The sequence below is a fragment of the Macaca thibetana genome, chromosome 2 (genome assembly GCF_024542745.1).
Source record: "Macaca thibetana thibetana isolate TM-01 chromosome 2, ASM2454274v1, whole genome shotgun sequence".
Lineage (NCBI taxonomy): Eukaryota > Metazoa > Chordata > Mammalia > Primates > Cercopithecidae > Macaca > Macaca thibetana.
In genome coordinates, this window is record NC_065579.1 from 153,203,006 (window position 1) to 153,227,132 (window position 24,127).

General features: G+C 37.0%; 1 protein-coding gene across 4 annotated transcripts in view; it reads right to left on the minus strand.

Moving 5' to 3' along the window:
• The window catches only part of STXBP5L (syntaxin binding protein 5L), a 512,379-nt gene that overhangs the window by 84,788 nt on the left and 403,464 nt on the right, over positions 1-24,127 (minus strand). The gene's annotated exons all lie outside the window — the stretch shown is intronic.

The following is a 24,127-nucleotide window of genomic DNA, read 5'->3' on the forward strand; positions in this document are numbered from 1 at the left end:
TAAAATCTTATTGTGACTCTTTTTAAGTGCAAAAGATCCTTCATTTAGGTGATAAACACTTGACTATCTGTTCTATATATTTGAATTTTCATAACTCATATTTTTAAATATGCATGAGAATAGTGAGAATGAAGCAATTGGGAGGGAGAGAGTTGGAGACTTTGAGAAATTGACATTTAGAGATATATTGAAAATGTTTATTAATAACAATATACCTAACTGACCTCCAGATTAGAATGATAACTATAAGCTCTCTTTGCTACTTCTAATAAATATAGGAGTAGGTTGGCAATACTCTTTCTTATTTTTAAATATTTTAGGAAGGAAATTATGATTTGTTATATGAATAAATGTCATGAATGCATATTTATATAAATAAATGTATTAATCTTTAAACAATTTTCATTTGACATTTGTCACAGTACATGCTGCATAAAATGATGGTAGTTGTAGGATTACAAGCTTGTCAATCATATCGATTTGAATTAAATTAAATTTTAGTATTGCTAGTAGTTATGTGAACATAGACAAGTTTGAATTTTTCACAGCTGTAATTTACTCATTTGTAAAATAAACTATCACCTACCTTATCTCAGACAATATGTATAAATCATATGGCATAGTTTCTGAAACACAGTAAGCTTAATAAATGAGACTATAATGTTGGTTCTTCCTTTGACATCAATTATACTTGTAAAATCCTAACTTCATAACAATTTCTTTAATAGTCACATTGGATTAATGACAATCGCTAATATGTTAGTGCTCTGCATTTCATTATCTTATTTAATCAAATTCATATAGGATTACAAGTAATTACACTTTAAGTGTCATAAATCACGTGTTATGACAATTATTTAAATACATTAAGATAATATGTGTGAATATACTCCATAAATTTGGATACCGTGTTCAGTGGCTTAGGTTCAAATCTTGACTCTACAATTTATTAACAATATAACCTGTTTCTACTCTTGGAAAAAATAAGTGACAACAACCTTAAAAGGTTGCTTTAAAAATCAAATAAAATAATGTGAACTAGTTTTGTAAACTCCGAATAATAATGCAAAGACTAATTAGAGTATTTTTGTTATTTTAACTATGACTTTGGTAGGATTTAATGCTATGCTTTAGTTCAGAGTAGAGAAAATGAAAATAAAAGTAATCCAATAAAATTTCAACAAAAACTCCCTAAAAACAAACAAACAAACAAAAACCCATGCTGGAAGAAGCAGACAAAATTTCTAAATGAAAAATGTATGAAGGCCTATTTAATAAAGCCTTACTTTATTTCAGAGTCAGATTTACAAATAAGTCTGTGACCACTGCAAGAACTAAAACTGAAATAAACTTTCTGTAACTTCCCTAAAATAGAAAAATGGCTAGAGCTCTTTATATGTCAGATTCTTTTTCGTTAAACAGAATTAATTCTAAATAATACTAATATACAAAAGAGGAGAAATAACTCCAGAATACCATGGTCATTTATATGATTACAAGGGGTCATAAAGTGTCTGTATTTGTGACTATTCAATGTTTTAAAACATTTGCATGATAATAAGAAAGCAAACAAAACATTACATACCTTGGTGTGTAATGATTTATAAAACACAATTTTGTAAATGATTGTTAACAAACAAAATGTTGAATGCTGCCAACAGAACTGTATAGTGATTTTTAAGAAAGCCTTTTTGGAAAGCATCAAACTCTGCCATCTAGGAGACATGTGTCATTCATGGATTGGTTGGTAAAAATGTTCAGCCAAATGAATATAAGAAAACTTAAAATTGTTGGCTTTTGCCTACCATACAAAGATCAGTCTTAAGATCTGTTGAGAGACTTAATTTTATTGATCCTTTAACTGAAACAACAGAAAAAGGAAACAGGCAGTTGTTAATAATATAAAATTAAAGAGGAATGTGGGGGAACAGTGTGCTTTATAGTATAATTATTAAAATTCTGATGAACATTACATTTAGTGAGCATGTATGGAAGCAGAAATATTGTTCTAATATTAGTGTTTTGCTATTCAGTAGTAAATATTTAATATGCAAACAGAAATATGTGAAAAGCAATTGTCTTACATTAAATAAGTGTATCTTTACGTAGATTTTTGTCATATGTGGTGTGACAAGTAGTTTCTTACTTAATTTGGAAAGAACGAAAACAATTTCACACAAATCTAATAGGTAAAGAGATATTGCAACAGATGTATAAGGTCATATAAAATTAACAATGAAAAGTGTAAAAACTGATCAGCTCTGTCAACATATTTTTTTCTAAATAGGAAGAAGAAAGTTCTATTACATATGATATAGTCAAGTAAATTTTACTATGCCTATGGTAGATGAAATGATGACATCAATATTGAATACTATCATGTTGCATGAAATAGATAAGAAAATCTTGAAAACATAAAATATTTGAAAATAAAATTATTATAAATCATGTTTTCTAAAAAATGTCTGTATAAATTAAGAAAACCTCTAGAATTTATTTGGAAACTTCTCTCTTATTATTTATTTGCTAATGAAATTTTTACATAGGCACTTTATAAAATATTTAACTCGAAAGCATGTTATCAAATAAAGAAATCCGTTAGGAAAAATCACATTGGAAATCTATCTGTCAACAAATACTATAAGATTCAAATTTACTACCAATTAATTTATACTTCTTAATGAGTTGTTTTCTTTATAACCCGAAATTATTTGAAAATAAAGATGTAAGATGATAACAGCAGAAAGAATACTCAATTTAAAATCAGAAAACATGTTTCACAGATTTGTGAATTATTACTACCTAGTTATAAAACCTTGGAAAAATCCTTTCATCAATCTGCAGCTTAATGTTCTTATCTGCCAAGTAACATTTTTGACATGATCTCTGATGTTTCAGCTTAAATATTATTTATAGCATATTTTATAATAGGTTTATAAAACATAAATATAAATATAAACATAAATATACTTTCATATGTCACATGAAATACTACTTGTCTTTTTTTTAATCATTTAAAAATTTAAAACCCATTCTTAATTCACAAGTCATACCAAAACAGGTGGCAAGCTGGATTTGGCCCACAGGCTGTAGTTTGCTGACTATAATTTGTAACAAAAAGAAAACATAAATATTATCACTCTAATAAAATAACAGTAGCAGGCATTGTCTCTATAAAAAGATATTAAAAATAATTCTATTACGATTAAGAGGAAGCCAAATCAGATTTTAATAATTTGGGTTTATAATGAGCACAAACAAAATATGCTATTTATTGAAATATGACAAATTCAACAAATATATGCAATAATTATGCTTCACCAAAAGGTTAATAAAGTCTATTTTGTCAATTGATTCATAATTTAGATAGACTGAGGGGGTGGGGCATTTATTATTTAAAATAATCTTTCATTTAATTTTTTAACAGGAACTGATTCATTATAATATAAGGACTTGTTTCTTAATTTATCTTCTTCATTGTTTCTGCCTTGTTTTAAAATAAGGTCTTCAATATATCTATATATAATAGTATTAATTATCTCCAAATAAATTACAAAGACTTTTGCAAAAAGAGAATAGTCTCTGCCTAGTATCAGCAAGCTCAGATTTATAGCTGAACAATGACTACAATGACAGGTGTCTTCCTACTCCCCACTATTCTTTCTGATGGAAAATTCACCTGCTTTCTATTGATTGGTGCAAAATTAATTGTGGTTTTTGCCATTGCTTTTAATGGCAAATAAAAATAAATGTTTTATAAAGTGCCTAATGTAAAAATTTCATTAGCAAATAAATAATAAGGGGGAAGTTTTCAAATAAATTATAGGAGTTTTCTTAGTTTATAAAGATTTTTTAGATAACTTGATTTATAATAATATAATATAATTAAAAGTAATGGCAAAAGCGCAAGTAATTTTGCACCAACCTGATAGTATCTGGCTCTCAAATCTGCTCCACTTTTTGAGATTTCCCTTCCCTGCTTCCAGCTTACTGTCTACCTTTCTGACTTATTGTAGACTACTTCCCACCTGAAAACTGAGGCCCCCTCACAGATAACATCTTCAATTGTATTAACTGAAAGAAAGAAAAGGAATGACCAGATTGGGGGTTAATTAGGGAGCTTCCTTATTAACAGTGTTAATAATAGGCCTCTGTTGTTTGTTCACAGAATGATCCTACTTCTCAGCTGCTCAACTAGTAAAACTCATAGACATCCTCAAGGCAGCTCAAAAATCACTTCCTTTCTGCAGGTAGCTTCAAATTTAAGGCTATATTTGGTTCTTTTAACTTCCACAGAACCCGTGCACATCTCTTTTGTTACACTTAACACATTTTATTATACTTGATATTTTTACTCTGTTATCCACTAACATCCTGAAACTCTGAGTTCTCCAAAGATAGGGACTATATTCCCAATATCTAGTAAAGTATTGGCAAAGAGTAGTTATACAGTGTTTGCTGAATGAATGTTGAACAGTATAGTCAGAGAGTAGGGGTGAAGAGTTATTCTAAAAAGGGCCTAGTGGGCTGAGAAAATACGTGCATTCAAGTATTAGAGAATATGTTACACAATAATATTTGAGAAATTTGGGTTATTAGATGCAGAAGGTAAGAGAGAGTAAGAGGCAAGTAGTCTTGGAAATGCATAGAAAGAAAATGAATACCTATTAATCTATGCAATAAGCTTATGGGAATATAACTCTCCAAATTTCTTCATTTTTACTGTTATCTAAGTTAATGCATATGCATCACTATCATTTTGTATTATTAGTTAAAGGGGAATAAGGAAATCGAAACCTTACTACTCACTGAATTAGCACATTACACAGGTAAGAAAGCTGAAGAATCGTGGGTCAAAGGGATTTTTGAGATCATCAAGTGCAATATCCTACTCAACACAAGTATTTATCCTACAACATTTTCTTTTTTTTTTGAGACAGACTCTTGCTGTGCCACCCAGGCTGGAGTGCAGTGGTACGATCTCGGCTCACTGCAACCTCCTCCTCCTGGGTTCAAGCGATTCACCTGCCTCAGTTTCCCAAGTAGGTGGATTATAGGCGCCTGCCACCATGCCCGGCTAATTTTTGTGTTTTTAGTAGAGATGAGGTTTCATCATGTTGGTCAGGCTGGTCTTGAACTCCTGACCTCAAGCAATCCCCCTGCATCAGCCTCCCAAAGCACTGGGATTATAGGCGTAAGCCACCCGCCCGGCCCCTACTACATTCTTCACATTCTATCTGTTTGAGTATTTCCATGATAGAACCTCCAAAAGTATTAAAAACATTCTAATTTGGGATTGCTATAATTGCCACAAAATTTCCTGCTATTCAAGCTCAAACTACTTTTCTTTACCATTTATTGTCTCAGTTCTAACCTCTGGGCCAATAAAGAGTAATTAACTTGTTCTTGCTCCCACATGCCAGATCTTAAAGCACCAGGAGAGACTTAGTGGACACCTCCAGGTACTCTTAGGTCAGCAGGAATTTGTATTTTAAGAAGCATTGCAGGTTATACTGACATCAAGAGGTTGACAGATGGCATTTCAAAAAGCAATCTTTTAAGTCTTCCTGAGTATTAACCAATCCACAGGACTTTTACCCAGGATAAGAAGGGTACACAAGAAGTACTTCCTGAAGTGCAGCTCAGATTTTCCACATAAGAGAAGCCATATTGTTCTTAGTTGTTGAATTAGACATATATGTGCATACAAATACAAATGTACATTATATATATGTTTTATATATGTTGTATATATATGTTTTATATATATATAAAATTTCTGGGCTTTTTAAGCTGATTATGATTAGTTCTTTTTTTGAGTAATTAAAATTTTTCATCATATTTTTTATCTTCCATTTTCTAATTAGGAATAGAAGGTGGTAGTTACAAGGAATAGGAGAGGTTAGATGCATTGTTTTCCTTTTGTGCAGCTCCACACAGACACTCTTGTTTTTCTCCATGGTAGGTTTCCTGGCATTTATGAAGTGAAGTCTAGATTTCTTTCTTTTTTTTTTTTTTTAGACGAAGTCTTGCTCTGTCACACATGCTGGAGTGCAGTGGCATGATCTCGGCTCACTGCAACCTCTGCCTCCTGGGTTCAAGCGATTCTCCTGCCTCAGCCTCCTGAGTAGCTGGGATTACAGGCGCATGCCACCATGCCCGGCTAATTTTTTATATTTTTAGTAGAGACGGGTTTCACTATGTTGTTCAGGCTGATCTTGAACTCCTGACCTCAGGGGATCTACCTGCCTCGGCCTCCCAAAGTGCTGAGATTACAAGCGAGAGTCACTGCGCCCAGCCGTGTAGCCTAGTCTTTAAGAACACAAATGACATGGATTCAAATCATAACTCAACCATCTGCCCTGGCCTAATAGTTATTTAATTTCAGAAAGATTGATGCTTCCCTTCCTCTGTAAAATAAGGATAATAATAGTCTGTACTTCACAAGAATCTTGTCAGGATTAATGAAAGGAATGTGTGTAAAGCCCTTAGCATGGTGTATGGTATATGGCAAGCATTCAAGGTTAGCTATTATTTTCATTATTAAACTTAGTTGGCAAGAAAAGATTGTCATTCTATAGTATTCTATGTCAGAAATAATTTATCTGGGCAACATGTTCTACTGAAAATCTAGTGCCTAGCGGCTGGGCGCAGTGGCTCACGCCTGTAATCCCAGCACTTTGGGAGGCCGAGGCGGGTGGATCACGAGGTCAAGAGATCGAGACCATCCTGGCTAACATGGTGAAACCCCATCTCTACTAAAAATACCAAAAACAACAACAACAACAACAATTAGCCGGGCGTGGTGGCAGGTGCCTGTAGTTCCAGCTACTCAGAAGGCTGAGGCAGGAGAATGGCATGAACCCAGGAGGCGGAGCTTGCAGTGAGCAGAGCTTGGGCCACTGCACTCCAGCCTGGGCAACAGAGGGAGACTCTGTCTTAAAAAAAAAAAAAAAAAAAGAAAAAGAAAATCTAGTGCCTAGCTTTAAACAGTACACTTGATAAAGCCTCCAATTGTATATAATACTGTTATTTCCTCTGCACAATAGTATGTCCTAACAAATATGAATTATACGGGGCTTATTTATTTTCTCTGAAATAATGGGCTTGCTTGCTTCCACAGCAAGTGTTAAAATTATAACAATTTGATTTCTTATGCCCACAGTCTTGTTAGATTCTGGGCAAATTGTCAGGAAATTTGTGTTACTTTAACATGCTGTAGCATACTTTTTGAAAATAGAAACAAAATCAAAAACAAAAGAAAGAAAATCTGTAGAATTATACACTAAAATGTGAATGTTATTTTACATAAATTGTACTTTAATAAATATGACTAAAAAAAGAAACAAAATACATAGGAAAGCATCCCCACAGATTGGGTTAATCACTTACCTAATTACATCTTTCAACTTCTGAATTACCTAGTGGTATAGCATGAGAGACTAAAAATTATGAAAATGAGTGAAAGGATCCACTGATGGCAAAATACACAATAATAGTCATCTATAAATTCTGGCCTAAAGATCAGATGATGGCCTAGCCTCCCAACAGCAGCAGATTATAAACCTTTGCAAAAGTATTAATCTGTACTCCTAGACTCATTCTTTCCAAATTTATGTTCAATTATAGTATTGCAGCAGAGTAATCAATAGTCTGGTGGCTTACTATAGCTTATGTGAGAATGAGGTTTTATGCTTATCCTCAAATAAAAATAGAATTGCAGGCATTACAATATGGTTTTGTCTAGGGGTTTCATGTGTCTTGACTGTATCATCTTTCTTCAGTCATCTGTATATTCATATGCCTTTCTGCTGACTCCTAATTCAATTCAAAGTCAATGGATAATGCAGCCCGGTTCATCATAAGGATGTTGTATTGGCTACAAATAAGTCTCAGTCATATCATTGGTTCTACATCTGAATTAAATTTTAGGAACAGATTAAATGCTGAATCAAAGTCTGCAAATGGCTACTACTTTAATGGAGCTATCACAAAGAGATAGGTTAGAAGTTTCTAATTCAAAGCTTCTGATTAGTTGCTTCTTGCTTTGAAATGACAGAATTTACTTTTTGATTTCCAGTGAAGAATTTCTACTTTTGTTATGGCTAAGCTACAACAAATATTTGGAAGTTAGGAATGGTCAAAGGGACCAAGCTGAGTCTCTTCAGGCCATGGATATTCACCACGGTTTTTATAATAATCACTACCATATATTATTGAGCATCTATGTTCTGACCACTGGCACACAATTAAGTGTAAGAAACCTGCTAAAGTTATAACTGTAGAAAGTGACAGGGTAAGGTCAAATTTTTCTCTAAAATTAACTTCAAAGCTATGCTATTTCCACTAAGCAACATAATCTCCTTGATACAGAAGATACCACCTGTATGGTCTGGATATATTCTCTGAAATAAATAAACACAACATTAAATTAAACTAAAAGTTGCTTGGATTAAAATGTTTTTAGTTTACGTACTTATGAATTTATCTATTTACTGATTAATTGACTAGTTGGAATACAGAAACAAATTTCATTTGTCTTTATCTTTCCCTAAGCCAGAAATTAAGATAAGATAAAAACACCTGGTATGTATATAGACAAAGGTAAAAACAAAAAAAAAGCAAGCATTCTGGGGTCACCATGCTATGATAGAGCCATGAAAAGCCTACATATCTCTAATTTTGTTGCAATTTTCCCCTTTTTTTCCCAAGATGTGGTTAAGATAAAACTGGGCAAAGAGGTATTTTTTATTAGAATTTGCTCCAGCATGACAATGTTTAATGTTGTGACACTACTTTCATTTTAAAATATGCAATATATTTCTATTTGGACAATGTTAATGAGTCCATGACTATTAATGTCATATACTTGTTCAATGATTATAAAACTTCATTTCCTTTAAGGTTAATGTCTATTTTGAATTATAAACTTACAGTGATAACTGAGTTTTTCAACCCACTTTTTTTTTTTTAGTATACATAATAGGAGGCCAAATAATTTGGACCAAATAATCAGAGGACCTTGAAGTCCGAAGACTTGGGTTCAGACTAAGTCATTACTAGCACAGTGACCTTAGGAAAGCTATAAAATCTTTTCTTAGCCATAATTTCTCCATTCATATGAAATAAGAACAATACTAGTATTACATAGATGTTGTAAGGATTAAAGATAATACATATGGAGGAGGCCGTGCCCAAGATGGCTGAATAGGAACTCCAGCCTCCAGCTCCCAGTGTGAGCGACACAGAAGATGGGTGATTTCTGCATTTTCAACTGAGGTACTGGGTTCATCTCACTGGGGCATGTTGGACAGTTGGTGCTGGTCTGCAGGTGCAGCCCAACCAGCGAGAGCTGAAGCAGGGTGAGGCATCACCTCACCTGGGAAACGAAAGGGGGAAGGGAATTGCTTTTCCTAGTCAAAGAAAATTGAGACACACAACACCTGGAAAATCGGGTAACTCCCACCCTAATATTGCACTTTACCAAGGGTCTTAGCAAATGGCACACCAGGAGATTATATCCCACACCTGGCCCAGAGGGTCCCATGCCCATGTAGCCTCCCTCATTGCTAGCACAGTAGTCTGATATCTAACTGCAAGGTGGCAGCGAGGCTGGGGGAGGGGCGCCTGCCATTGCTGAGGCTTAAGTAGGTAAACAAAGCTGCGGGGAAGCTCGAATTGGGTGGAGCCCACCACAGCTCAAGGAGGACGGCCTTCCTCTGTAGACTTCTCATCTGGGGACAGGGCATAGCTAAACAAAAAGCAGCAGAAAACTCGGCAGAGGTATATGCCCCTGTCTGACAGCTTTGAAGAGAGCAGTGGATCTCCCAGCACGGAGCCTGAGATCTGAGAACGGACAGACTGCCTGCTCAAGTGGGTCCCTGACCCCTGAGTAGCCTAACTGGGAGACATCCCCCACTAGGTGCAGACCGACAACTCACATCTCACATGGCAGGGTACACCCCTGAGATGAAGCTTCCAGAGCAAGAATCAGACAGCAATACTTGCTGTTCAGCAATATTCTATCTTCAGCAGCCTCCACTGCTGATACCCAGGCAAACAGGTCTGGAGTGGACCTCAAGCAAACTCCAACAGACCTACAGCTGAGGGTCGTGACTGTTAGATTGAAAACTAACAAACAGAAAGGACAACCACACAAAAACCTCATCAGTACGTCACCATCGTCAAAGACCAAAGGCAGATAAAACCACAAAGATAGGGAAAAAGCAGTGCAGAAAAGCTGGAAATTCAAAAATCAGAGCACATCTCCCACTCCAAAGGAACACAGCTCATCGCCAGCAACGGAACAAACCTGGACGGAGAATGACTTTGGCGAGATGAGAGAAGAAGGCTTCAGTCGATCAAACTTCTCAGAGCTAAAGGAGGAACTACGTAACCAGCGCAAAGAAACTAAAAACCTTGAAAAAAGAATGGATGAATGGATAACTAAAATAATCAATGCAGAGAAGACCTTAAAAGAACTGATAGAGATGAAAACCATAACACGAGAACTATGTGACAAGTGAACAAGCTTCAGTAACTGACTCAATCAACTGGAAGAAAGAGTATCAGCGATTGAAGATCAAATGAATGAAATGAAGCAAGAAGAGAAGTTTAGAGAAAAAAGAGTAAAAAGAAATGAACAAAGTCTCCAAGAAATATGGGATTATGTGAAAAGACCAAATCTATGTCTGATTGGTGTGCCTGAAAGTGACAGGGAAAATGAAACCAAGTTGGAAAACACTCTGCAGGATATCATCCAGGAGAACCTCCTCAACCTAGTAAGGCAAGCCAACATTCAAATTCAGGAAATACAGAGACCACCACAAAGATACTCCTCAAGAAGAGTAACTCCAAGACACATAATTGTCAGACTCACCAAAGTTGAAATGAAGGAAAAAATCTTAAGGGCAGCTAGACAGAAAGGTCAGGTTACACACAACCCATCAGACTACCAGCAGATCTCTCAGCAGAGACTCTACAAGCCAGAAGAGAGTGGGAGCTAATATTCAACATTCTTAAAGAAAAGAATTCTCAACCCAGAATTTCATATCCAGCCAAACTAAGCTTTATAAGTGAAGGAGAAATAAAATCCTTTACAGACAAGCAAATGCTTAGAGATTTTGTCACCACCAGGCCTACCCTACAAGAGCTCCTGAAGGAAGCACTAAACATGGAAAGGAACACGTACCAGTCATTGCAAAAACATGTCAAAATGTAAAGTCCATCGATGCTAGGAAGAAACTGCATCAACTAGCGAGCAAAATAACCAGCTAATATCATAATGACAGGATCAAGTTCACACATAACAATATTAACCTTAAATGTAAATGGACTAAATGGACCAATTAAAAGACACAGACTGGCAAATTGGATAAAGAGTCAAGACACATCAGTTTGCTGTATTCAGGAGACCCATCTCACATGCAGAGACACACATAGGCTCAAAATAAAGGGATGGAGGAAGATCTACCAAGCAAATGGAAAACAAAAAAAGCAGGGGTTGCAATACTAGTCTCTGATAAAACAGACTTTAAACCATCAAAGATCAAAAGAGACAAAGAAAGCCATTACATAATGGTAAAGGGATCAATTCATCAGGAAGAGGTAACTATCCTAAATATATATGCACCCAATACAGGAGCATGCAGATTCATAAAGCAAGTCCTTAGGGACTTACAAAGAGACTTAGACTTCCGTACAATAATAATGGGAGACTTTAACACCCCACTGTCAACATTAGACAGATCAATGAGACAGAAAGTTAACAAGGATAAAGAAGAAAAGAGAGAAGAATCAAATAGATGTGATAAAAAAAAATGATAAAGGGGATACCACCACTGACCCCACAGAAATACAAACTACCATCAGAGAATACTATAAACACCTCTATGCAAATAAACTAGAAAATCTAGAAGAAATAGATAATTTCCTGGACACTTACACTCTCCCAAGACTAAACCAGGAAGAAGTTGAATTCCTGAATAGACCAATAGCAGGCTCTGAAATTGAGGCAATAGTTAATAGCCTACCAACCAAAAAAAGTCCAGGATCAGATGGATTCACAGCTGAATTCTACCAGAGGTACGAGGAGGAGTTGGTGCCATTCCTTCTGAAACTATTCCAATCAATAGAAAAAGAGGGAATTCTCCCTAACTCATTTCACGAGGCCAACATCATCCTGATACCAAAGCCTGACAGAGACACAACAAAAAAAAAGAGAATTTTCGACCAATATCCCTGATGAACATCGATGCAAAAATCCTCAATAAAATACCGGCAAACCGAATCCGGCAGCACATCAAAAAGCTTATCCACCATGATCAAGTGGGCTTCATCCCTGGGATGCAAGGCTGGTTGAACATACATAAATCAATAAATGTAATCTAGCATATAAACAGAACCAAATACAAAAGCCACATGATTATCTGAATATATGCAGAAAAGGCCTTTGACAAAATTCAACAGCCCTTCATGCTAAAAACTCTCAATAAATTCGGTATTGATGGAACGTATCTCAAAATAATAAGAGCTATTTATGACACACTCACAGCCAATATCATATTGAATGGGAAAAAACTGGAAGCATTCCCTTTGAAAACTGGCACAAGACAGGGATACCCTCACTCACCACTCCTATTCAACATAATGTTGGAAGTTCTGACTAGGGCACTCAGGTAAGAGAAAGAAATAAAGGGTGTTGAGTTAGGAAAAGAAGAAGTCAAATTGTCCCTGCTTGCAGATGACATGATTGTATATTTAGAAAACCCCATCACCTTAGCCCCAAATCTCCTTAAGCGGATAAGCAATCAGCAAAGTCTCAGGATACAAAATCAATGTGCAAAAATCACAAGCATTCTTATACACCAGTAACAGACAAACAGAGAGCCAAATCATGAATGAACTCCCATTCACAATAGCTTCAAAGAGAATAAAATACCTAGGAATCCAACTTACAAGGGATGTAAAGGACCTCTTCAAGGACAACTACAAACCACTGCTCAGTGAAATAAAAGAGGACACAAACAAATAGAAGAATATACCATGCTCATGGAAAGGAAGAATCAATATCTTGAAAATGGCCATACTGCCCAAGGTAATTTATACATTCAATGTCATCCCCATTAAGTTACCAATGACTTTCTTCACAGAATTGGAAAAAACTGCTTTAAAGTTCATATGGAACCAAAAAAGACCCCACTTGCCAAGATAATCCTAAGCCAAAAGAACAAAGCTGGAGGCATCACGCTACCTGACTTCAAACTATACTACAAAGCTACAGTAACCAAAACAGCATGGTACTGGTACCAAAATAGAGATATAGACCAATGCAACAGAACAGAGTCCTCAGAAATAATACCACACATCTACAGCCATCTGATCTTTGACAAAGCTGACAAAAACAAGAAATGGGGAAAGGATTCCCTATTTAATAAATGGTGCTGGGAAAATTGGCTAGCCATAAGTAGAAAGCTGAAACTGGATACTTTCCTTGCTCCTAATATGAAAATTAATTCAAGATGGATTAGAGACTTAAATGTTAGACCTAAAACCATAAACACTCTAGAAGAAAACCTAGGTAATACCATTCAGGACATAGGCATGGGCAAGGACTTCATGTCTAAAACACCAAAAGCAACAGCAACAAATGCCAAAATTGACAAATGGGTTCTAATTAAACTAAAGAGCTTCTGCACAGCAAAAGAAACTACCATCAGAATGAACAGGCAGCCTACAGAATGGGAGAAAATTTTTGCAATCTACTCATCAGACAAAGGGCTAATATCCAGAACCTATAAAGAACTCAAACAAATTTACAAGAAAAAAGCTAACAACCCCATCAAAAAGTGGGCAAAGGATATGAACAGACACTTCTCAAAAGAAGACATTTGTACAGCAAACAGACACATGAAAAAATGCTCATCATCACTCACCATCAGAGAAACGCAAATCAAAACCACAATGAGATACCATCTTACACCAGTTAGAATGGCAATCATTAAAAAATCAGGAAACAACAAGTGCTAGAGAGGATGTAGAGAAATAGGAACACTTTTACACTGTTGGTGGGACTGTAAACTAGTTCAACCATTGTGGAAAACAGTGTGGCGATTCCTCAAGGATCTAGAATTAGAAATATCATTTGACCCAGCCATCCTATTACTGGGGATATACCCAAAGGATTATAAATCATGCTGCTATAAAGACACATGCACACGTATGTTTATTGCGGCACTACTCACAATAGCAAAGACTTGGAATCAATCCAAATGTCCATCAGTGACAGACTGGATTAAGAAAATGTGGCACATATACACCATGGAATACTATACAGCCATAAAGAAGGATGAATTTGTGTCCTTTGTAGGGACATGGATGCAGCTGGAAACCATCATTCTCAGCAAACTATCGCAAGAACAGGAAACCAAACACAGCATGTTCTCACTTACAGGTGGGAACTGAACAATGAGATCACTTGGACACAGGAAGGGGAACATCACACAGCGGGGCCTATTGTGGGGTGGGGACAGGGGGGAGGGATTGCATTAAGAGATATACCTAATGTAAATGACGAGTTAATGGGTACAGCACACCAACATGGCACATCTATACATATGTAACAAACTTGCACATTGTGCACATGTACCGTAGAACTTAATGTATAATAATTTAAAAAAATTAAAACATTAAAAATAAAAAATAAAAGATAAAAAAAGTATATAAAAAAGTGTGGTCATTGTGCATTGTGGTGGTATTACTAAACCTGCTATAACATTAACAAAAGGAGAAACATCATAGGCAAAGGGCTAAAAGCAGCATATCTACCAAAAATGGACAACAATTATATTAATTAATTATTAATTACTGAAAGCCTTATCAATGCGACTGGGAACAAGAAAAAAAGGGTACTTATATCACATCTATTCAACATTGTATTGAAGGCCCTAGCCAATTTTTTCCTGTAGAAGGAGAAAACGGAAGTTTCATTTTCACAAGGGACATACTTGGATATGTAGATAATCCAAAAGGATTTTACAAACTATAAGAATTAAGCAATAGATTCAGGCTGGGTGCGGTGGCTCAAGCCTGTAATCCCAGCACTTTGGGAGGCTGAGACATGTGGATCATGAGGTTAGGAGATCAAGACCATCCTGGCTAACACGGTGAAACCCCGTCTCTACTAAAAAATACAAAAATCTAGCCAGGTGAGGTGGCAGACGCAAGTAGTCCAAGGTACTCAGGAGGCTGAGGCAGGAGAATGGCATAAACCCAGGAGGCGGAGCTTGCAGTGAGCTGAGCTCCGGCCACTGTACTCCAGCCTGGGCGACAGAGCAAGACTCCATCTCAAAAAAAAAAAAAAAAAAAAAAGGAATAGATTTAGCAAATTTCCTTGATGCATGCTCGATATACAAAAATTAGGTGTATTTTCATATTCTAACCACAAATAATTAGGAAAAGACATAAAAATAACAATAATAGGAAAAAAAACACAAAGGAATAAATTTAATGAAAGATGTGCAAGATCTCTACCAAAAACCCCAAAAATATTACCGAAAGAAAGTAGACACACATAGAGAGATAGTGAATGAAAATTTCAATATTGTTGAATATGTTAATTCTGCCCAGGTGATCTATAGATCCAGTGAAATCATAATAAAAATCTAAGCATGTTTGTGTGTGAACTGACAAATTCTTTATAAAAGTTATATGAAAATACCAAAAGGTAGAACAGCTACAATGATCTTTTAAAAACTTTTTAAAATTATTATTATTATTATGTTTAATGAGAAGGGATATCACTATGTTGCCCAGGCTAGTCTTCAAACTCATGGCCTCAAGTGATCCTCCCTCCTTGGCCTCCCAAAGTGCTGGGATTATAGGCATGAGCCACTGTGCCTGGCCAGCTGTAACAAAATTTGAAGTTAGGTATGTAAATTTGATATAAGATATTGAATTATATTTTATATTGAAGATTTATAACCATGGGAAAATATGATCAATGTAATAAGAATATTAATTTTACAACATGACATGGAAAATTAATCATAAAAGGTGCAGAGAGAAAATATAGACACCTACTAGAATATTTGTATGACACCATAGGTATGGGGCAATAAATACCTAAATTAGGCTGGTGTCAATGAGAATGCAAAAGGAAGAATAAACATATGAGACAATCTTTACAATAAGACCAATAAAATAAGGATTAAAAATATATGACTAAAAGAAAAATGTACATAGGATATAACTAGATTATACATAGCCTAGATTCCTGAAGAATAAGAATAAAGAACTAACAACTTTTCAGGGACGGAATAAATCCAAGAAATGCTGCAATTCTAAATGAATTTCTACAAGTCCAAACTCACTGCTTTATAATGGCATTATTAAACTTCTGTAAATTTGTATAAAGTTCAAATTAAAATAATGTAAATAAAAATGAATTGAGGGGCAGTTCCAAGATGGCTGAATAGGAACAGTCGAGAGCTCCCAGCATGAGCAGTGCAGAAGATGGGCAATTTCTGCATTTCCAACTGAGGTACTGGGTTCATCTCACTGGGGCTTGTTGGACAGTGGGTGTAGGACCTGGGTGCAGCCCACCAAGCGTGAGCTGGATCAGGGCAAGACATCACCTCACCTGGGAAGCACAAGGGGTCAGGGAATTCCCTTTCCTAGCCAAGGGAAGCTGTGACAGATGGCACCTGGAAAATTGGGTCACTCCCACCCTAATACTGCACTTTTCCAATGGTCTTAGCAAACGGCACACCAGGAGATTGTATCCCACGCCTAACTTGGAGGGTCCCACGCCCATGGAGCCTCGCTCGTTGCTAGCACAGCAGAGATTGAACTGCCAGGTGGCAGCGAGGCTGGGGAGGGGCGCCTTCCATTGCGAGGCTTGAGTAGGTAAACAAAGCAGCCAGGAAGCTTGAACTGAGTGGAGCCCACTGCAGCTCAAGGAGGCCTGCCTGCCTTTGTAGACTCCACCTCTGGGGGCAGGGCATAGCTGAACAAAAGGCAGCAGAAACCTCTGCAGACTTAACTGTCTCTGTCTGACAGCTTTGAAGACAGTAGTGGTTCTCCCAGTACAGAGTTTGAGATCTGAGAATGGACAGACTGACTCCTCAGTGGGTCCCTGACCACAAAGTAGCCTAACTGGGAGGCACCCCCCAGTAGGGGCAGACTCACACCTCACACAGCCGGGTACCCCTCTGAGATGAAGCTTCCAGAGGAACGATCAGGCAGCAACATTTGCTGTTTAGCAATATTCACTGTTCTGCAGCCGCTGCTGCTGATACCCAGGTGAACAGGGTCTGGAGTGGACCTCCAGCAAACTCCAACAGACCTGCAGCTGAGGGTCCTGACTGTTAGAAGGAAAACTAACAAACAGAAAGGACATCCACACCAAAACCCCATTTGTACATCACTATCATCAAAGATCAAAGGTAGATAAAACCACAAAGATGGGGAATAAACAGAGGAGAAAGGCTGAAAATTCTAAAAATCAGAGCACCTCTCTCCCTCCAAAGGAATGCAGCTCCTCGCCAGCAATGGAACAAAGCTAGATGGAGAATGACTTTGACGAGTTGAGAGAAGAAGGCTTCAGAAGATTAAACTTCTCTGAGCTAAAGGAGGAAGTTCGAACCCATCGCAAAGAAGCTAAAAACCTTGAAAAAAGATTAGACGAATGGCTAACTAGAATAACCAGTGGAGAGAACTCCTTAACTCACCTGATGGAGCTGAAAACCATGGCACGAGAAGTATGTGATGAATGCAGAAGTTTTAGTAGCCGATTCGATCAACTGGAAGAAAGGGTATCAGTGATTGAAGATCAAATGAATGAAATGAAGCGAGAAGAGAAGTTTAGAGAAAAAAGAGTAAAAAGAAATGAACAAACGTCCAAGAAATATGGGACTATGTGAAAAGACCAAATCTACGTCTGTTTGGTGTAGGTAAAAGTGATGGAGAGAATGGAACCAAGCTGGAAAACACTCTGCGGGATATTATCCAGGAGAACTTCCCCAACCTAGCAAGGCAGGCCAACATTCAAATACAGAGAACACCACAAAGATACTCCTCGAGAAGAGCAACTCCAAGATATGTAATTGTCAGATTCACCAAAGTTGAAATGAAGGAAAAATGTTAAGGACAGCCAGAGAGAAAGGTCGGGTTAGCCACAAAGGGAAGCCCATCAGACTAACAGTAAATCTCTCAGCAGAGACTCTATAAGTCAGAAGAGAGTGGGAGCCAATATTCAACATTCTTAAAGAAAAGAATTTTCAACCCAGAATTTTATATCCAGCCAAACTAAGCTTCATAAGTGAAGGAGAAATAAAATCCTTTACAGACAAGCAAATGCTGAGAGATTCTGTCACCACCAGGCCTGCCTTACAAGAGCTCCTGAAGGAAGCACTAAACATGGAAAGGAACAAGCGGTACCAGCCACTGCAAAAACATGCCAAATTGTAAAGACCATCGATGCTAGGAAGAAACTTTATCAACTAACGAGCAAAATAATCAGTTAACATCATAATGACAAGATCAAATTCACACATAACAATATTAACCTTAAATGTAAATGGGCTAAATGCCCAATTAAAAGACACAGACTGGCAAATTGGATAAAGAGTCAAGACCCATCAGTGTGCAGTATTCAGGAGACCCATCTCACATAGAGAGACACACATAGGCTCAAAATAAAGGGATGGAGGAAGATCTACCAAGCAAATGGAAAGCAAAAAAAGGCAGGGGTTGTAATCCCAGTCTCTGATAAAACAGACTTTAAACCAACAAAGATCAAAAGAGACAAAGAAGGTCATTACATAATGGTAAAGGGATGAATTCAACAAGAAGAGCTAACTATCCTAAATATATATGCACCCAATACAGGAGCACCCAGATTCATAAAGCAAGTCCTTAGAGACCTATGAAGAGACTTAGACTGCCACAAAATAATAATGGGAGACTTTAACACCCCACTGTCAATATTAGACAGATTAATGCAACAGAAAGTTAAAAGGATATCGAGGAATTGAACTCAGCTCTGCACCAAGTGGACCTAATAGACATCTACAGAACTCTCCACCCCAAATCAACAGAATATACATTCTTCTCAGCACCACATCGCACTTATTCTAAAACTGACCACATAGTTGGCAGTAAAGCACTCCTTAGCAAATGTAAAAGAACAGAAATTATAACAAACTGTCTCTCAGACAAGAGTGCAATCAAACTAGAACTCAGGATTAAGAAACTCAATCAAAACTGCTCAAGTCCATGGAAACTGAACAACCTGAATAACTACTGGGAACGTAACAAAATGAAGGCAGAAATAAAGACGTTCTTTGAAATCAATGAGAGCAAAGACACAACATACCAGAATCTCAGGGACACATTTAAAGCAGTGTGTAGAGGGAAATGTATAGTACTAAATGCCCAGAAGAGAAAGCAGTAAAGATCTAAAATCGACACCCTAACATCATCATTAAAAGAACTAGAGAAGCAAGAGCAAACACATTCAAAAGCTAGCAGAAGGCAAGAAATAACTAAAATTAGAGCAGAACTGAAGAAGATAGAGACACAAAAACCCTTCAAAAAATCAATGAATCCAGCAGCTGTTTTTCTAAAGAGATCAACAAAATTGACAGACCACTAGCAAGACTAATAAAGAAGAAAAGAGAGAAGAATCCAATGGATGCAATAAAAAATGATAAAGGGGATATCACCACCAATCCCACAGAAATACAAACTACCATCAGAGAATAATATAAACACCTCTACACAAATAAATTAAAAAATCTAGAATAAATGGATAAATTCCTGGACACACACACCCTCCAAAGACTAAACCAGGAAGAAGTTGAATCCCTGAATAGACCAATAACAGGCTCTGAAATTGAGGCAATAATTAATAGCCTACCAACCTAAAAAAGTCCAGGACCAGATGGATTCACAGCTGAATTCTACCAGAGGTTCAAGGAGGAGCTGGTACCATTCCTTCTGAAATTATTCCAATCAATAGAAAAAGAGTGAATTCTCCCTAACACATTTTGTGAGACCAGCATCATCCTGATACCAAAACCTGGCAGAGACACAACAAAAAAAGAGAATTTTAAACCAATATCCCTGATGAACATCAATGCAAAAATCCTCAATAAAATACTGGCAAACCAAATCCAGCAGCACATCAAAAAGCTTATCCACCATGATCAATTGGGCTCCATCCCTGGGATGCAAGGCTGGTTGAACATATGCAAATCAATAAATGTAATCCAGCATATAAATGGAACCAAAGACAAAAACCACATGATTATCTCAATAGATGTAGAAAAGGTCTTTGACAAAATTCCACAGCCCTTCGTGCTAAAACTCTCAATAAATTAGGTATTGATGGGACATATCTCAAAATAATAAGAGTCTTTTATGACAGATCCACAGCCAATATCATAATGAATGGGCAAAAACTGGAAGCATTCCCTTTGAAAACAGGCACAAGACAGGGATGCCTTCTCTCACCACTCCTATTCAACATAGTGTTGGAAGTTCTGGCCAGGGCAATCAGGCAAGAGAAAGAAATAAAGGGAACTGTCTGTTCATATCCTTTGCCCACTTTTCGATGGCGTTGTTTGTTTTTTTCTTGTAAATTTGTTTGAGTTCTTTGTAGGTTATGGATATTAGCCCTTTGTCAGATGAGTAGATTGCAAAAATTTTCTCCCATTCTGTAGGTTGCCTGTTCACTCTGATGGTAGTTTCTTTTGCTGTGCAGAAGCTCTTTAGTTTAATTAAATCCCATTTGTGAATTTTGGCTTTTGTTGCCATTGCTTTTGGTGTTTTAGACATGAAGTCCTTGCCCATGCCTATGTCCTGAATGGTATTACCTAGGTTTTCTTCTAGGGTTTTTATGGTATTAGGTCTAACATTTAAGTCTCTAATCCATCTTGAATTAATTTTCGTATAAGGAGTAAGGAAAGAATCCAGTTTCAGCTTTCTACGTAAGGCTAGCCAATTTTCCCAGCACCATTTATTAAATAGAGAATCCTTTCCCCATTTCTTGTTTTTGTCAGCTTTGTCAAAGATCAGATGGCTGTAGATGTGTGGTATTATTTCTGAGGACTCTGTTCTGTTCCAATGGTCTATATCTCTGTTTTGGTACCAGTACCATGCTGTTTTGGTTACTGTAGCCTTGTAGTATAGTTTGAAAGGATATGAACAGACAGTTCTCAAAAGAAGACATTCATACAGCCAACAGACACATGAAAAAATGCTCATCATCACTGGCCATCAGAGAAATGCAAATCAAAACCACAATGAGATACCATCTCACACCAGTTAGAATGGCGATCATTAAAAAGTCAGGAAACAACAGGTGCTGGAGAGGATGTGGAGAAATACGAACACTTTTACACTGTTGGTGGGATTGTAAACTAGTTCAACCATTATGGAAACAGTATGGCGATTCCTCAAGGACCTAGAACTAGAAGTACCATATGACCCAGCCATCCCATTACTGGGTATATACCCAAAGGATTATAAATCATGCTGCTATAAAGACACATGCACACATATGTTTATTGCGGCACTACTCACAATAGCAAAGACTTGGAATCAACCCAAATGTCCATCAGTGACAGACTGGATTAAGAAAATGTGGCACATATACACCATGGAATACTATGCAGCCATCAAAAAGGATGAGTTTGTGTCCTTTGTAGGGACATGGATGCAGCTGGAAACCATCATTCTCAGCAAATTATCGCAAGAACAGAAAACCAAACACCGCATGTTCTCACTCATAGGTGGAAACTGAACAATGAGATCACTTGGACACAGGAAGGGGAACATCACACACCGGGGCCTATCACGGGGAGGGGGGAGGAGGGAGGGATTGCATTGGGAGTTATACCTGATGTAAATGACGAGTTGATGGGTGCTGAGGAGTTGATGGGTGCAGCACACCAACATGGCACAAGTATACATATGTAACAAACCTGCACATTATCCACATGTACCCTAGAACTTAAAGTATAATTAAAAAAAAAAAGAAAAAAAAAAGAAATAAAGGGTATTCAGTTATGAAAACAGGAAGTCAAATTGTCACTGTTTACAGATGACATGATTATATATTTAGAAAACCTCAACATCTCAACTCAAAATCTCCTTAAGCTGGTAAGCAACTTCAGCAAAGTCTCAGGACACAAAATCAATGTGCAAATATCACAGGCATTCTAATATGCCAATAACAGACAAACAGAGAGCCAAATCATGAGTGAACTCCCATTCACAATTGCTTCAAAGAGAATAAAATACCTAGGAATCCAACTTACAAGGGATGTAAAGGACCTCTTCAAGGACAACTACAAACCACTGTTCAATGAAATAAAAGAGGACACAAACAATTGAAGAACATTCCATGCTCATGGATAGGAAGAATCAATATTGTGAAAATGGCCATACTGCCCAATCAATGCCATCCCCATCAAGCTACCAATGACTTTCTTCACAGAATTGGAAAAAAACTACTTTAAAATTCATATGGAATCATAAAAGAGCCCACATTGCCAAGACAATCCTAAAGAACAAAGCTGGAGGCATCATGCTATCTGACTTCAAACTATACTACAAGGTTCCAGCAACCAAACAGCATGGTACTGGTACCAAAACAGAGATATAGACCAATGGAACAGAACAGAGGCCTCAGAAATAACACCACACATCTACAACCATCTGATCTTTGACAAAGCTGACAAAAACAAGAAATGGGGAAAGGATTCCCTATTTAATAAATGGTGCTGGGAAAACTGGCTAGCCATATGTAGAAAGCTGAAACTGGATCCCTTCCTTACACCTTAAACAAAAATTAATTCAAGATCAATTAAACACTTAAATGCTAGACCTAAAACCATAAAAACCTTAGAAGGAAACCTAGGCAATACCATTTAGGACATAGACATGGGCAAGGACTTCATGTCTAAAACACCAAAAGCAATGGCAACAAAAGCCAAAACTGACAAATGGCATCTAATTAAACTAAAGAACTTTTGCACAGCAAAAGAAACTACCATCAGAGTGAACAGGCAACCTAAAGAATGGGAGAAAATTTTTGCAATCTACTCATCAGACAAAGGGCTAATATCCAGAATCTACAAATAACTCAAACAAATTTAGAAGAAGGAAAAAAAAACCCATCAAAAAGTGGGTGACGGATACGAACAGATACTTCTCCAAAGAAGACTTCTATGCAGCTAACAGACACATGAAAAAATGCTCATCATCACTCGCCATCAGAGAAACGCAAATCAAAACCACAGTGATATACCATCTCACACCAGTTAGAATGGCGATCATTAAAAAGTCAGGAAACAACAGGTGCTGGAGAGGATATGGAGAGATAGGAACACTTTTACACTGTTGGTGGGAGTGTAAACTGGTTCAACCACTGTGGAAGACAGTGTGGTGATTCCTCAAGGATCTAGAACTAGAAATACCATTTGACCCAGTCTTCCTATTACTGAGTATAGATCCAAAGGATTATAAATCATCCTACTATAAAGACACATGCACACGTAGGTTTATTTTGGTACTATTCACTAGGAAAGACTTGGAACCAACCCAACTGTCCATCAGTGATTAACTGGATTAAGAAAATGTGGCACATATACACCATGGAATACCATGCTGCCATAAAAAAAGGATGAGTTCAAGTCCTTTGTAGGGACATGGATGAGGCTGGAAACCATCATTCTCAGCAAACCATTGCAAGAACAGAAAACCAAACACCGCATGTTCTCACTCATAGGTGGGAATTGGACAATGAGAACACTTGGACACAGGAAGGGGAACATCACACACCGGGGCCTGTCCTGGGGTTGGGTGATGGGCGAGGGATAGCATTAGGAGATATACCTAACGTAAATGACGAGTTAATGGGTGCAGTACACCAACATGGCACATGTATATATATGTAACAAATCTGCACATTGTGCACATGTACCCTAGAACTTAAAGTATAAAAATAATAAAAAACAATAAAAATAAAAATGAACTATAATTTCTTGTCTGTAAGAAAAGATCTGTCATTCAGTAAAGACAAACCTAATTATTTTGGTGTTTAGAAACTTACACAAAACTA